Source organism: Oncorhynchus nerka, unplaced genomic scaffold, assembly GCF_034236695.1.
Source record: "Oncorhynchus nerka isolate Pitt River unplaced genomic scaffold, Oner_Uvic_2.0 unplaced_scaffold_2396, whole genome shotgun sequence".
Lineage (NCBI taxonomy): Eukaryota > Metazoa > Chordata > Actinopteri > Salmoniformes > Salmonidae > Oncorhynchus > Oncorhynchus nerka.
The window spans coordinates 1-16,907 of record NW_027038897.1 but is presented as its reverse complement, the minus strand read 5'-3'; the positions used below and the strand labels follow the sequence as shown (position 1 = coordinate 16,907).

Sequence of the window (16,907 nt, the reverse complement as noted above, 5' to 3'; positions counted from 1 at the left end):
GCGAAGTAGTATGCGAACCAGGCGATGCAGTCATTTGAGAAACCAAGGCTATTGAGTCTGCCAATAAGAATACGGTGATTGACAGAGTCGAAAGCCTTGGCCAGGTCGATGAAGACGGCTGCACAGTGCTGTCTTTTATCGATGGCGGTTATGATATCGTTTAGTACCTGAGGTGTGGCTGAGGTGCACCCGTGACCAACTAGGAAACTGGATAGCACAGCGGAGAAGGTACGGTGAGATTTGAAATGGTCAGTGATCTGTTTATTAACTTGGCTTTCAAAGACTTTAGAAAGGCAGGGCAGGATGAATATAGGTCTGTAACAGATTGGGTCTAGAGTGTCACCCCCTTTGAAGAGGGGGATGACCACGGCAGCTTTCCAATCTTTAGGGATCTCAGACAAAATGAAAGAGAGGTTGAACAGACTGGTAACAGGGGTTGCAACAATGGCAGTGGATAATTTTAGAAAAAGAGGGTCCAGATTGTTTAGCCCAGCTGATTTGTACGGGTCCAGGTTTTGCAGCTCTTTCAGAACATCTGCAATCTGGATTTGGGTGAAGGAGAAGCTGGGGAAGCTTGGGCAGTAGCTGCGGGGTGGGAGCTGTTGGCCGGGGTTGGGGGTAGCCAGGAGGAAAGCATGGCCAGCCGTAGAGAAATGCTAAATGAAATGTTCGATTATCATGGATTTATCGGTGGTGACCATGTCGTCTAGCCTCAGTGCAGTGGGCAGCTGGGAGGAGGTGCTCTTGTTCTCCATGGACTTCACAGTTATGACACGTTTATCAACCCTTTATAAAGCATGACATACACTTATAGATGCTTAATAACACATTCATGTAGCGCTTATGAATGCACTATGAAGGCTTTATGAACCTTTGATAAGACCATTGATGGTGAAATCACAATCAGTGAAAACATTATTGATCTAGCTAACTAGCAGATTTAGATCAATCATCAACATGAATGATCAGCTGATAGTCTGTCCTCTTTCCCCGATGTCAGTCATGTCTTTTGATAGGCACTGTAACCAGTGGTGTAGTGATATTTGTCATCATTTCTCAATCAATGTTTGTACTGACAGATGACACCTTTAGAATACCTTTATAGAATATACATCAAATGCATCCTCAGATTACAACGTCTGACTATATCCACATCGTCTCGGAGAAAATGTTCTATGTCCTTCACCAAGTCAGGAACAGCTCGTTTCAAAATAGACTAAACATCCATGTCAATCTTGAATGATAATTCATCACGTTTTACTGGTGAAATGTCCACACTGCATGCCAATCATCTCAATCATTATCATGAGAATATGCATTTAGATGTTATTGAGTTACTGTTTCGTGAGTGAATTAACCAGGAGCTATATGTATCAATCCTTTCCAGATAACAGAGGCAATGAGACTGTGGAGAGAGACCAGCTACAGACCAGTTACAACACACTGACTGAAGAGAGAGACCAGCTACAGAAGGAAAGAGATGATCTCATGAGAAAGTTCTCTAATCTGAGTGAGTTAACCTGATAAATGATCATAACATCACATATCTAATATGCAGTTTCAATAATAGGTGCAGAATAACAAGATGGAAATTCATGTTTTGTCATGTAGAACAAACCTGTCCTGATGGCTGGCAGAAGTTCAACTCCAGTTGGTACTTCCTGTCTACTGAGACTAAAACCTGGAAGGAGAGCAGAGAGGACTGTCTGGAGAGAGGAGCCGACCTGGTGATCGTAAACAGTGATATGGAACAGGTGTGTGTCTGTGTGTGAGAGAATGGGAGAGAGAGAATCAAGCATCTCTTGTCAGTAATGTGTCTTCCAGTATTTAACACATGTAGTCTAAAGTAGTTGACAATATCAGTATCTTTCTCACCAACAGCAGTTTCTCTTAGGCCTCAATAAGGGAGCCTGGATTGGTCTGACTGATTCTGTTACTGAGGGGACCTGGAGATGGGTGGACGACACCCCACTGACCATAAGGTGTGATAGAGACTTTTAACAAATGACATATTGCTTCAAATGTTTATCATGAAAAGTTTGTTTTCACTCATAGATGTCATTCCACAAACACTAATAAATATATCTAAGAAACTAAGTACTATTAAATATGAAAATGCAATACAACTAAAGTTATCTTTGTTGGTCTAAGCTAGATGAGGGTCTATAATTTATGATGATGTTTTCTCCAGCGTCTGATTATTAACTTTGCCCCCTTTTTAATTAGTATGTTTTATGTTATTTGCACTGGTTCTATGGACACTCACTAGACTCTACCCACACACTCACTAGACTCTACCCACACACCCACTAGACTCTACCCACACACTCAGACTCTACCCACACACCACTAGACTCACTGACTACCCACACACTCTCTACCAACACACTCACTAGACTCTAGACTCTACCCACACACTAGTCTCTACCTACACACCACTAGACTCTACCCACACACTCACTAGACTCTACCCACACACTCACTAGACTCTACCCACACACTCACTAGACTTACCCACACAGTCACTAGACTACCCACACACTCACTAGACTCTACCCACACACTCACTAGACTCTACACACACACTCACTCTCTACCCACACACTAATAGACTCTCCCACACACTCACTAGTCTCTACCCACACACTCACTAGACTCTACACACACACTCTCTACCCACACACTCCTAGTCTCTACCCACACTCACTCAATACTAGACTCTACCCACACACCAATAGACTCTACCCAGACACACACTCTTCACATGCACTGCTGCTATTCTGTTAATTATCTATCCTGATTGCCTACTCACTTTTATCCCTACCTACATCAGAAAGTATTCACACCCTTGACTTTTGCACATTTTGTTGTGTCACAGCCTGAATTTAAAATGTTTTAAATAGCGACATTGAATATCCCTTTGAGCATGGTGAAGTTAATAATTACACTTTGAATGGTGTACCAATACACCCTGTCACTACAAAGATACAAGCATCTTTCCTAACTAAGTTACTGGAGAGGAAGGAAACCGCTCAGGGATTATAACACGAGGCCAATGTTGACTTTAAAACAGTTACAGAGTTGAATGGCTGTGACAGGATAAACGGAGGAATTCTGTTTGCAACAAGGCACTAGAGCAAAGAAATGCTCAAACGGTTTGGACGCAACAGACAGAAGCTGGGAGATCAGGTTTAACGACTTCAGATGAGTCCCATGACAGTTGTGAGGGTCGAGAGTGAAAGAGAGAAAAACATTGTGTTTGTGAGAGTCTCTTTCCAGAGATTGGTTTGTACAGATTTATTGAAACAGCTGCATTTCAGGATGTCTCATGTTCTGGCAAACACCACTGTAGCTCGGCCACCTTCCCATGCAAAAAAAACGGATATCTCTAGCTTAAATTGACTGATTGTGTTGGAGATGTTTTATTACATTACTTAGATTGACGCACAGGTGTGTCAATGGACTCTTAATGATTTAAGGATGGAATGGAGCTAAGCACAGGCAAAATCCTAGAAGAAAACTTCTGTTTTCCACCAGACATTGTGTCACGCCTGGTCTTAGTATTTTGTGTTTTCTTTTATTATTTTGGTCAGGCCAGGGTGTGACATGAGTTATTTATGTGGTGTGTTTTTGTCTTGTGGTTTTTTGTAGGTCATGGGATTGTGGTTAGTGGGGTTGTCTAGAATAGTCTATGGCTGCCTGGAGTGGTTCTCAATCAGAGGCAGGTGTTTATCGTTGTCTCTGATTGGGAACCATATTTAGGCAAATCAAATCAAATCAATCAAATCAAATTTTATTTGTCACATACACATGGTTAGCAGATGTTAATGCGAGTGTAGCGAAAATGCTTGTGCTTCTAGTTCCGACAATGCAGTGATAATCTAACAAGTAATCTAACTAACAATTCCAAAACTACTGTCTTATACACACAGTAAGGGGATAAGAATATGTACATAAGGATATATGAATGAGTGATGGTACAGAGCAGCATACAGTAGATGGTATCGAGTACAGTATATACATATGAGATGAGTATGTAGACAAAGTAAACAAAGTGGCATAGTTAAAGTGGCTAGTGACATAAGAATGCAGTCGATGATCTAGAGTACAGTATATACATATGCATATGAGATGAATAATGTAGGGTAAGTAACATTATATAAGGTAGCATTGTTTAAAGTGGCTAGTGATATATTTACATCATTTCCACATCAATTCCATTATTAAATTGGCTGGAGTTGGGTCAATGACAGTGTGTTGGCAGCAGCCACTCAATGTTAGTGGTGGCTGTTTAACAGTCTGATGGCCTTGAGATAGAAGCTGTTTTTCAGTCTCTCGGTCCCAGCTTTGATGCACCTGTACTGGGACCTCGCCTTCTGGATGATAGCGTGAACAGGCAGTGGTTCGGGTGGTTGATGTCCTTGATGATCTTTATGGCCTTCCTGTAACATCGGGTGGTGTAGGTGTCCTGGAGGGCAGGTAGTTTGCCCCCCGTGATGCGTTGTGCAGACCTCACTACCCTCTGAGAGCCTCCTACGGTTGAGGGTGGAGCAGTTGCCGTACCAGGCGGTGATACAGCCCGCCAGGATGCTCTCGATTGTGCATCTGTAGAAGTTTGTGAGTGCTTTTGGTGACAAGCCGAATTTCTTCAGCCTCCTGAGGTTGAAGAGGCGCTGCTGCGCCTTCTTCACGGCGCTGCCAGTGTGAGTGGACCAATTCAGTTTGTCTGTGATGTGTATGCCGAGGAACTTAAAACTTGCTACCCTCTCCACTACTGATCCATCGATGTGATAGGGGGTGTTCCCTCTGCTGTTTCCCTGAAGTCCACAATCATCTCCTTAGTTTTGTTGACGTTGGAGTGTGAGGTTATTTTCCTGACACCACACTCCGAGGGCCCTCACCTCCTCCCTGTAGGCCGCCTAAGTGGTTTGTTGGTAATCAAGCCTACCACTGCTGTGTCAGCCCGCAAACTTGATGATTGAGTTGGAGGCGTGCATGGCCACGCAGTCGTGGGTGAACAGGGAGTACAGGAGAGGGCTCAGAACGCACTGTGGGGCCCCCGTGTTGAGGATCAGCGGGAGGAGATGTTGTTGCCTACCCTCACCACCTGGGGCCCCGTCAGGAAGTCCAGAACCCAGTTGCACAGGGGCGGGGGTCGAGACCCAGGGTCTCGAGCTTGATGACGAGCTTGGAGGGTACTATGGTGTTGAATGCCGAGCTGTAGTCGATGAACAGCATTCCACATAGGTATTCCTCTTGTCCAGGTGGGTTAGGGCAGTGTGCAGTGTGGTTGAGATTGCATCGTCTGTGGACCTATTTGGGCGGTAAGCAAATTGAGTGGTCTAGGGTGTCAGGTAGGGTGGAGGTGATATGGTCCTTGACTAGTCTCTCAAAGCACTTCATGATGACGGAAGTGAGTGCTACGGGCGGTAGTCGTTTAGCTCAGTTACCTTAGCTTTCTTGGGAACAGGAACAATGGTGGCCCTCTTGAAGCATGTGGGAACAGCAGACTGGTATAGGGATTGATTGAATATGTCCGTAAACACACCGGCCAGCTGGTCTGCGCATGCTCTGAGGGCGCGGCTGGGGATGCCGTCTGGGCCTGCAGCCTTAAGAGGGTTAACACGTTTAAATGTCTTACTCACCTCGGCTGCAGTGAAGGAGAGACCGTGATGTTTTCGCGTTGAAGGCCGTTCAGTGGCAATGTATTGTCCTCAAAGCGGGCAAAAAAGTTATTTAGTCTGCCTGGGAGCAAGACATCCTGGTCCGTGACTGGGCTGGGTTTCTTCTTGTAGTCCGTGATTGACTGTAGACCCTGCCACATGCCTCTTGTGTCTGAGCCATTGAATTGAGATTCCACTTTGTCTCTGTACTGACGCTTAGCTTGTTTAATAGCCTTGGGAGGAATAGCTGCATTGTTTATATATTCGGACATATTACCAGACACCTTTGCCCTGATTAAAAGCAGTGGTTCGCGCCAGTTTCACGCGAATGCTGCCATCAATCCACGGTTTCTGGCCTGGGAATGTTTTATCGTTGCTATGGGAACGACATCTTCGACGTGACGCTCTAATGAACTCAAGATCAATCAGCGTATTCACAATATTTCCATCTGACGCAATACGAAACATGTCCCAGTCCATTGATGGAAGCAGTCTTGGGTGTGGAGTCAGCTTGGTCTGACCAGCGTTGGACAGACCTCAGCGTGGGAGCCTCTGTTTTAGTTTCTGCCTGTAGGCAGGGATCAGCAAAATGGAGTCGTGGTCAGCTTTTCCGAAAGGGGGCGGGCAGGGCCTTATATGCGTCATGGAAGTTAGAGTAACAATGATCCAAGGTTTTACCACCCCTGGTTGCGCAATCGATATGCTGGTAAAATTTAGGAGTCTTGTTTTCAGATTAGCTTTGTTAAAATCCCCAGCTACAATGAATGCAGCCTCCGGATAAATGGTTTCCAGTTTGCAAAGAGTTAAATAAAGTTCGTTTCAGAGCCATCGATGTGTCTGCTTGGGGGGATATATACGGCTGTGATTATAATCGAGGAGAATTCTCTTGGAAGATAATGTGTCTACATTTGATTGTGAGGAATTCTAAATCAGGTGAACAGAAGGATTTGAGTTCCTGTATGTTTCCTTCATCACACCATGTCTCGTTAGTCATGAGGCATACGCCCGCCACTCTTCTTACCAGAAAGATGTTTGTTTCTGTCGGGCGCGATGCGTGGAGAAACCCGTTGGCTGCACCGCCGGATAGCGTCTTCCCAGTAAGCCATGTTTCTGTGAAGCAGAGAACGTTGCAGTCTCTGATGTCCCTCTGAATGCTACTCTTGCTCGGATTTCGTCAACCTTGTTGTCAAGAGACTGGACATTGGCAAGAAGAATGCTGGGGAGTGGTGCGCGATGTGCCCTTTTTTTTTCGGAGTCTGACCAGAACACCGCCTCGTTTCCCTCTTTTTTCGAGTCGTTTCCTTGGGTCGCTGCATGCGATCCATTCCGTTGTCCTGTTTGTAAGGCAGAACACCGGATCCGGCCGCGAAAACATATTCTTGGTCGTACTGATGGTGAGTTGGCGCTGATCTTATATTCAGTAGTTCTTCTAGACTGTATGTAATGAAACCTAAGATGACCTGGGGTACTAATGTAAGAAATAACAATGTAAAAACAAAAACTGCATAGTTTCCTAGAACGCGAAGCGAGGCGGCCATCTCAGTCGGCGCCGGAAGTTCTAGGCAGTTCTAGGCAGCCATATTCTTTGAGTGTTTGGTAGGTGATTGTTGCTCTCTCTGTGTTTGTTTGTACCAGATAAGGCTGTTTAGGCTTTCCACGTTTTTTGTATTCAGTTGTTCATGTCTACTATTTCGTATTAAAAGAACCATGGACACTTACAACGCCGCATATTGGTCCTCTGATCCTTTTCGCCTCCTTTCGGAAGAAGAGGAGGAAATCCCTAATACATTGGCAAATTAAATCACATTTCAGCAAGACAATAACCTAAACACAAGGCCAAACCGACACTGGAGTTCCTAACCAAGTGTAACGGTTCTCTCTCTTCATCTGAGGAAGAGTAGTCAAGATCGGACCAATGCGCAGGGTGGTATGTGTCCATGTTAATATTTAATAAATCAACTGAACACTGAATAACAAACAAAAAGAGCGTGAACGAAACAGCCTGTAAGGTGCAACAACACATAACAGAAAACAACTACCCACAACTCAAATGGTAAAAACAGGCTACCTAAGTATGGTTCTCAATCTGAGTCAACGATTAACAGCTGCCTCTGATTGAGAACCATACCAGGCCAAACACATAGAAAAAGAAAACTAGAACAACACATAGAATGCCCACCCCAACTCACGCCCTGACCAACCTAAACAAGAAACATAACAAAGGAACTAAGGTAAGGACGTGACACCAAGAAGGCAGTGAATGTTTTAGTTTTGGTGTTTTGATTTAAATCTGCTTGAAAATGTATGGCAAGACCTAAAAATGGTTGTCTAGCAAAGATCAGCAAATGAAATTTGATAGAGCTTGAATCATTTTTTTCTAAGAATAATGGACACATGTTGCACAATCCAGGTGTGGAAAGCTCTTTTAAAAAAAATACCCAAAAAAGACAAAGGATGATTCTAACATTTACTGATTGAATACTTACGCAAATGTTCAAGAAATGTTAGTATTTTTTATGTCAATTATTGCCAAAAATACTATTTAAGACAATATTGATCCCACTTTGTAACATAAATACTATTTGAAAAAGTCAATTTGTGTGAATATTTTCCGTATTAACTCAATTACCTCAACTACATACCTCGTACCCCTGCACATTGACTCGGCATTGGTACTGTATATAGACTCGTTACTTTTTATTTGTTGTGTTACTATTTTTTTTTATTGTTTGCACATTTTTTATTCATTTCTTAATTACCTAATTACTTTAACTCCGCATTGTTGTAAAAGGACCCGAATAAGCATGTGTTATTATTATTTTCTCTTGTTTACCCTGTAGTTACTGGCACTCACAGCAACCTGATAATGGTCGTGACGACCCAAAAAATGGGGAGGAGGACTGTGTTGAGCTGAACATAGAAACCTGGCGTCCTGCAAAGGCATGGAATGACCAGTCATGTTTAGACAATCACACTGGATTTGTGAGAAAGTGGTTTAACAACACCATGACAACAGAGAGGCTGGTGGGAGGACGCGCGGTGGAGGACATACAGCACCTTACAGTGCTCACAACTTCATTCTCTCTCTCTCTCTAAAACACACACACGCACACACACCAACACACTGCTGGTACTGTACTGAGTGGCAAACAACCTGATAATGGTTGTGAACCAGGATATACTGTAACAAGGACTGTGCTGATGGTAATATTGGGTATTCTGAGCCTGTATATACATATTCTGACATTTCATTTACCTCTCTTCATAACTGGATTTGTGAAGAGTTATACAGTAGCTCATTATATAGTAGTGCTACAGTACTAATGCATCTCTCTAGTTAAACAGTGTGTAGACATATTGTCATCTGTAAAAATGCTTGTATTCATTGTTTTAAATAGAAACATGTTATGTGATTTGCCATAGGCTTGTGCTTTTTTCATAATCAATTATTAGTACAAATCTCTTTAGTAAAAGATGAGGCTCAGAAAAGAAAGGCTCAGGTAAGAAAGGAACCTAGCAATTCTACCAGCTTCCTGATTGAATGTGATTGGATTGTTAAAGCAATGTGACTTGCAGTTGGACACAGACGGGTCGGCAGAACAGTACTGGAGAGGATACACGCTGCACGCAGGCAGACACACAGACACACACACAGACACACACAGACACAAACACACAGACACACACACACAAAACACACAGACACACACACACACAGTTAGAAAGGTAATCACATAGTTAGTTCAGATGTATGACTACTTTAACAAAACAGGTTATTGGAAGAACATGAGAAAGAGCAAGGTAAGAACTAAGAAAACTATCTATCACACACATACACGCACATGTGCACACTTTTGAATTTCGTGATTTTAGGCGCAAGGCTATTTGTCCTTCAAGAGGTTCCCAATCTGCCAGGGCACCAAGGCCATCTGCTAAGGCACCCTGTCCATGATCCACAATAACCAGTTAAATTGATTTGAAAAACACTAGCCATTCTGTTAAGAAAAACATTGGTCTATGTAAAAGGTCATACATAATTAGCATATTGGAACAATAGCGCTTTAGCTTACTGCTGTGTGCATTGCTGTTGTTATAATGTGAAGAAATAGCCTAATAGTTCATTAACATTTTAAGCTAAATGTTCTGATCTGTTGCATCAGCCGCTTTGTTTTTAAACGCTTTTTTGATGTACAGTGGTTGTATGAACTTGGGATCTATCATTCCCACAACTGTCCCAGAATCTAGAAATATTTATTTCTCACACCGAACGATAAGTGTAGATCCACTTTTGTACTATACTAGATTGAAAATAGGCAGGTGATTTTGCTATTCTGCTACTCATCTTGGTGCCAGGTTTCCTCCAGACATGATCCTTGGCATTCAGGCCAAAAGTTAAATAGTGGTTTTATCAGACCAGATAATCTTGTTTCTCATGGTCTGAGTCCTTCAGTTGCCTTTGTAAGCTCCTAAGCGGGCTGTCAAGTGCCTTTACTGATGAGTGGCTTCTGTCTGGCCGCTTACTATAAAGGACTTATTGGTGGAGGCTGTAGATGATTGTCCTTCTGGAAGCTTCTTCCGATCTCCACAGAGGAACTATGTTCCAGAGTCACCATTGATCCTTGGTCAACTCTCTGAGAAAGGCCATTTTCCCCCTTGCTCAGGCTTGGCCAGGCGGCCAGCTCTAGGAAGACTCTTGGTGGTTCAAACTTATTCCATTTAAGAGTGATGGAGGCCACTGTGTTCTTGGGGATCTTCAATGCTGCAGAAATGTTTTGGTAACCTGTACCTCGACACAATGCTGTCTCAGAGCTCTAATTATTCCTTCCACCTCATGGCTTGGTTTTTGCTCTGACATGCACTGTCAACTGTTGAACCGTATGTAGCCAGGTGTGTGCCTTCCCAAATCATGCCCAATCAATTGGGTATTGTGTGTAGATTGATGAGGAAAACATTAATTTAATCAATTATAGAATAAGGCTGTAACGTAACAAAATGTGGAAAAGGGGTCTGAATACTTTCCGAATGCACTGTAATGCATTACATTTGACCAGAGCCCATAGGACAGATATGCATTTCATTATCACACAATCGTTCTGTACTCACAAAGCAAGGATGACAATTCAGACTTACAGACGTTATATGGCTTGTGGGACCAGTAGTTTGTCAAAAAGAATGTCACATCTCTTACAGAGAATTGAGATACAACTGTAACTGGTGCACTTGGTCTTGTATAAGCTCACTGAACATGGCATGGCAATGTACACACCACAACCAGACTGTGTCCCAAATAGCACCTTATCCACTTTAAAGGGCACTGCTTTGACCAGGTACATAGGGCTTTGGTCCATTGTACTGCACTATAGAAGGAATAGGGTGTCATTTGGGATGCTTCCCATGCAGGAACATCTTTGTTTTTACACCGCCTAACGAAGAGAGAAACCAGTTCGAGACCTGTTACAACACCACTGAACTGGAGCAAGACAGAGACCAGCCAGATACCAGTAGTGGTATCATTGAACTGTGTACTGTTGCATCCCTCGTTAAAGGAAGCGGGTTCTTTCTAGTTATTGCAAAGAGAATCTCGACAGTATAAAGCATTTACATCATGAAGACTGTTCATTTCAAACATGACAGCAGGTACAACATAACCTGTTCCAAGCTGAGTCCATCTGCACCCACTCACAGGTAGCACCCTTGAATACCTTGGCCAACAACCAATGAGGGTCTGCCAATAAAGCCATGCACATCCAATCAGATATATATTTCCAATATCCAGCACTGAACACGTACATACCATTTTAACCAGCTGTGCATAATAACTTCTCTTTCAAACATTACATGTACAGATAGAGACCACTTGCAGAAGGAGAAAGAAGAACTTGAACCAGCTAGAAAGAGAGGCCAGTCAAATAATTCAAATGACAAAAAACAGTTACAAGAGCGTTACAATGCCCTGACTAAAGACACAAGTTGAGAGACAGGGTCAGTGTCCTGACCAATGAGAAGATGGCGCTGGAGAAGAGGCTCTCTGAGTGTGGTAAGTAGTCAAGTCAGTCACTAGGGCTGCATCCCTCTTCTCTACCCTTCATTCTCCTGAAGGGTGAATTTGCAGCCTGACCTCAAAGACTAGACGTAACATAGTAAATTTAAATCTGTGACACTTTGTGATTAGTATATGTTACGTTTGATGTGGTTAAATTGCACAGAAGTTTACTTAAGACCAAAAAAAAAGGAGGGAGGAGGGAGGATGAGTGGCCATATGATGCGAACGTCTAGCAACCCAAAGTTTGCGCTTTTAAATCTTTTCACGGACAACGTTTGCATTTTATCCAATTAGCAACTTTGCAACTACTTACTTATTTCTTTATTACGTTGCAACTACTTAGCATATTAGCTAAACCTTTCCCTTACCCTGACCGTAACCACTTAACCTAACTCCTAACCTTAACGCTAACCTTAACCTCTAATGCTAACTTCTAGCGTAGCTAATGTTAGACACCTACCACCAAGCCACCTAGCTAATTCAAATTCATAACATATCATACATATTGAACATTTGTAACATAGCATATGAAATGGATGATGGACATCCACAAATTAATACACACCTAACGATACGTGGATTGTATGTTTTAACAGAAGTGTGGAATGAAGCAAATCTGATTGATTCAACAGTTCAGGTCCCTGTCTGTCACTTACAAATACAACATGTCATCAAACATGTATCCCCCTTCAGTGATGAATGCACGTCTTGGCTAATTGTATCATTTGCCAAAAACAAAAGGAGGGAGGATGGATGCGAACGTCTAGCAACCCAAAAGTTGCGTGTTCGAATCACATCATGGAAGACTTTAGTATTTTTAACTTGCGTCCAACAACATCATTGACAAATACGCTGATTCGGTGAGCGAGTTCATTAGAGAGTGCATTGGCGATGCTATACCAACAGCAGCGAATAAAACATTTCCAAACTAGAAACCGTGGATTGATGGCAGCATTCGCACGAAACTGAAAGCACGAACCACTGCGTTTAACCAGGGCAAGGTGACCGGAAACATGATCGAATAGAAACAGTGTAGCTATTCCCTCCGCAAGGCAATCAAACAAGCTGAATGTCAGTATAGAGACAAAGTAGAGTCGCAATTCAACGGCTCAGACATAAGAGGTATCTGGCAGGGTCTACAGTCAATCACGGATTACAAAAAGAAAACCAGCCCCATTGCGGACCAGGATGTTTTGCTCCCAGACGGACAAAATAACTTTTTTGCTCACTTTGAGGACAATACAGTGCCACTGACACGGCCCGCTACCAAAACCTGCAGTCTCTCCTTCACTGCAGCCGAAGTGAGTAAAACATTTAAACGTGTTAACCCTCGCAAGGCTGCAGGCCCAGACGGCATCCCCAGCCGAGGCCTCAGAGCATGTGCAGACCAGCTGGCTGGTGTGTTTACGGACATATTCAATCTATCCTTATCCCAGTCTGCTGTTCCCACATGCTTCAAGAGGGCCACCATTGTTCCTGGTCCCAAGAAAGCTAAGGTTAATGAGCTAAATGACTACCGCCCCGTAGCACTCACTTCCGTCATCATGAAGTGCTTTGAGACTAGTCAAGGACCATATAACCTCCACCCTACCTGACACCCTAGACCCACTCCAATTTGCTTACCGCCCAATAGGTCCACAGATGACGCAATCGCAACTACACTGCACTCTGCCCTAACCCATCTGGACAAGAGGAATACCTTTGTGTGAATGCTGTTCATCGACTACAGCTCAGCATTTAACACCATAGTACCCTCCAAACTCGTCATTATTCACCCACAACTACGTGACCATGCACGACTCCAAGCCAATCATCAAGTTTGCAGACGACACTACAGTGGTAGGGTTGATTACCAACAACGACGAGACGGCCTACAGGGGGGAGTTGAGGGCCCTCTGAGTGTGGTGTCAGAAAAATAACCTCACACTCAACGTCAACTAAACAAAGGAGATGATTGTGGGCTTCAGGAAACAGCAGAGGGAGCACCCCCCTATCCACATCGATGGGACAGTAGTGGAGAAGGTAGTAAGTTTTAAGTTCCTCGGCGTACACATCACGGACAACCTGAATTGGTCCACCCACAAAGACAGCATTGTGAAGAAGGCGCAGCAGCACCTCTTTAACCTCAGTAGGCTGAAGAAATTCGGCTTGTCACCAAAAGCACTCACAAACTTCTACAGATGCACAATCGAGAGCATCCTGTTGGGCTGTATCACCGCCTGGTACGGCAACTGCTCCGCCCACAACCTTAAGGCTCTCCAGAGGGTAGTGAGGTCTGCATAACGCATCACCGGGGGCAAAACTACCTGCCCTCCAGGACACCTACACCACCCGATGTCACAGGAAGGCCATAAAGATCATCAAGGACAACAACCAAGGCGAAGTTAGTACAGGTGCATCAAAGCAGGGACCGAGAGACTGAAAAACAGCTTCTATCTCAAGGCCATCAGACTGTTAAACAGCCACCACTAACATTGAGTGGCTGCTGCCAACATACTGACTCAACTCCAGCCACTTTAATAATGAAAATGGATGGAAATTGATTTAAAAATGTATCACTAGCCACTTTAAACAATGCCACTTATATAATGTTTATATACCCTACATTACTCATCTCATATATATATGTATATACTGCACTCTATACCATCTCCTGCATCTTGTCTATACCGTTCTGTACCATCACTCATTCATATATCTTTATGTACATATTCGTTATCCCTTTACACTTGTGTGTATAAGGTAGTAGTTGTGGAATTGTTAGGTTAGATTACTCGTTGGTTATTACTGCATTGCCGGAACTAGAAGCACAAGCATTTCACTACTTTCGCATCTGCTAACCATGTGGATGTGACAAATATCATTTTAACAATAACCTTAACTCAAACTGTAACACCTAGCATAGGGAACATTATCAACCTAGCCACATTTTTTATTTAAATTTTTTATTTCACCTTTATTTAACCAGGTAGGCAAGTTGAGAACAAGTTCTCATTTACTATTGTGACCAGGCCAAGATAAAGCAAAGCAGTTCGACACATACAACAACACAGAGTTACACGTGGAGTAAAACAAACATACAGTCAATAATACAGTAGAAAAATAAGTATATATACAATGTGAGCAAATGAGGTGAGATAAGGGAGGTAAAGGCAAAAAAAAGGCCATGGTGGAGAGGTAAATACAATATAGCAAGTAAAACACTGGAATGGTAGATTTGCAGTGTAAGAATGTGCAAGGTAGAGATAGAAATAATGGGGTGCAAAGGAGCAAAATAAATTAATACAGTAGGGGGATAGGTAGTTGTTTGGGCTAAATTATAGATGGGCTATGTACAGGTGCAGTAGTCTGTGAGCTGCTCTGACAGCTGTTGCTTAAAGCTAGTGAGGGAGATAAGTGTTTCCAGTTTCAGAGATTTTTGTAGTTCGTTCCAATCATTGGCAGCAGAGAACTGGAAGGAGAGGCGACCAAAGGAAGAATTGGTTTTGGGGGTGACCAGAGAGATATACCTGCTGGAGCACATGCTACAGGTGGGTGCTGCTATGGTGACCAGCGAGCTGAGATAATGGAGGACTTTACCTAGCAGGGTCTTGTAGATGACCTGGAGCCAGTGGGTTTGGCGACGAGTATGAAGCGAGGGCCAGCCAACGAGAGCGATACAGGCTCGCAGTGGTGGGTAGTGTATATGGGCTTTGGGTGACAAAACGGATGGCACTGTGATAGACTGCATCCAATTTATTGAGTAGGTATTGGAGGCTATTTTTGTAAATGACATTGCCGGGTTGAGGATCGGTGGGATGGACAGTTTTACAAGGGTATGTTTGGCAGCATGAGTGAAGGAGGCTTTGTTGTGAAATAGGAAGCCAATTTTAGATTTAACTTTGGATTGGAGATGTTTGATGTGAGTCTGGAAGGAGAGTTTACAGTCTAACCAGACACCTGGGTCTTTGTAGTTGTCCACATATTCTAAGCTAACGTTAGCCACAACAAAGTGAAATGAAAAACATATCATACGAAATAGATGAGGGACATCCACAAATGAATACATATCAAGTGAAATGTAACATATCATACTAAATGGAGGGAGACAGATTCATATTTACCATGTTATGTCCAGGGTGGAACTTGCAGTGCACTTGGACACTGTGTGCAGTACACACCAATCAAGGATTCACCAACAGTTAAAATGGCAATGTAAACCAAAAAGATCAATACAATACGCAAGTATTATATATATTTCAAATTTTAGGTATATTTCTTCAACAGAGCAAAACATTTGTCGGAAAATATGGAAAAATCGTCCAGAGGGATGGAAGCTGTTGGGATCCTGAGTACTACTCACTCACTCACTCACCTGTTCCTGTCTGCTGTTTATGATCATCAGATCTGCTCCTCTGTTCAGACAGTCCAGTCTGCTCTCCTCCCAGGTTTTCATCTCAGTAGACAGGTCTGCTCCTCTGAGTGAGTGAGTGAGTGAGTGAATCAAACATGCCTTGGTCAGTAATGTATCTTCCAGTATTTAACACATGTAGTCTATAGTAGTTGACAATATCAGTATCTTTCTCACCAACAGGAGTTTCTTGTTGTCTTTACTAAGGGAGCCTGGATTGGTCTGACATACTCTGTTACTGAGGGGACCTGGAAATGGGTGGATGGCACACCACTTACCACCCCAAGGTAAGAGACTACTGCTCTAATAACACTGATCACCCCAAGGTAAGAGACTACTGCTCTATAATAACACTGACCACCACAAGGTAAGAGACTCCTGCTTTAAAAACACTGAATACCTCAAGGTAAGAGACAACTACTCTATAATAACACTGACCACCCCAAAGTAAGAGACTACTGCTCTATAATAACACTGACCACCACAAGGTAAGAGACTACTGCTCTGTAATAACAATGACCACCCCAAGGTAAGAGACAACTACTCTATAATAACACTGACCACCACAAGGTAAGAGACTACTGCTCTCTAATAACACTGACCACCCCAAGGTAAGAGACTACTGCTCTATAATAACACTGACCACCACAAGGTAAGAGACTACTGCTCTGTAATAACAATGACCACCCCAAGGTAAGAGACAACTACTCTATAATAACTCTGACACTGGACACTGTACTTCCCTTTTTGTCCAACAAGCCGCGATACCGGTTTATACCACTAGGGAAACTTCATTATCATTTTCCTGTGA

At 43.1% G+C, this 16,907-nt stretch overlaps 1 long non-coding RNA gene and 1 pseudogene across 1 annotated transcript; both read left to right on the top strand.

Moving 5' to 3' along the window:
• The first annotated feature begins 941 nt into the window (after positions 1–941).
• Positions 942–8,628, top strand: LOC135567198 (uncharacterized). The gene is made up of 4 exons (XR_010462291.1): positions 942–1,510; positions 1,612–1,754; positions 1,882–1,982; positions 8,504–8,628. It is a non-coding gene; the product is annotated as an uncharacterized LOC135567198 (long non-coding RNA).
• Positions 8,629–9,137: 509 nt separating this feature from the next.
• LOC135567199 (uncharacterized) lies at positions 9,138–16,401 on the top strand (annotated as a pseudogene).
• The last annotated feature ends 506 nt before the right edge of the window (positions 16,402–16,907 follow it).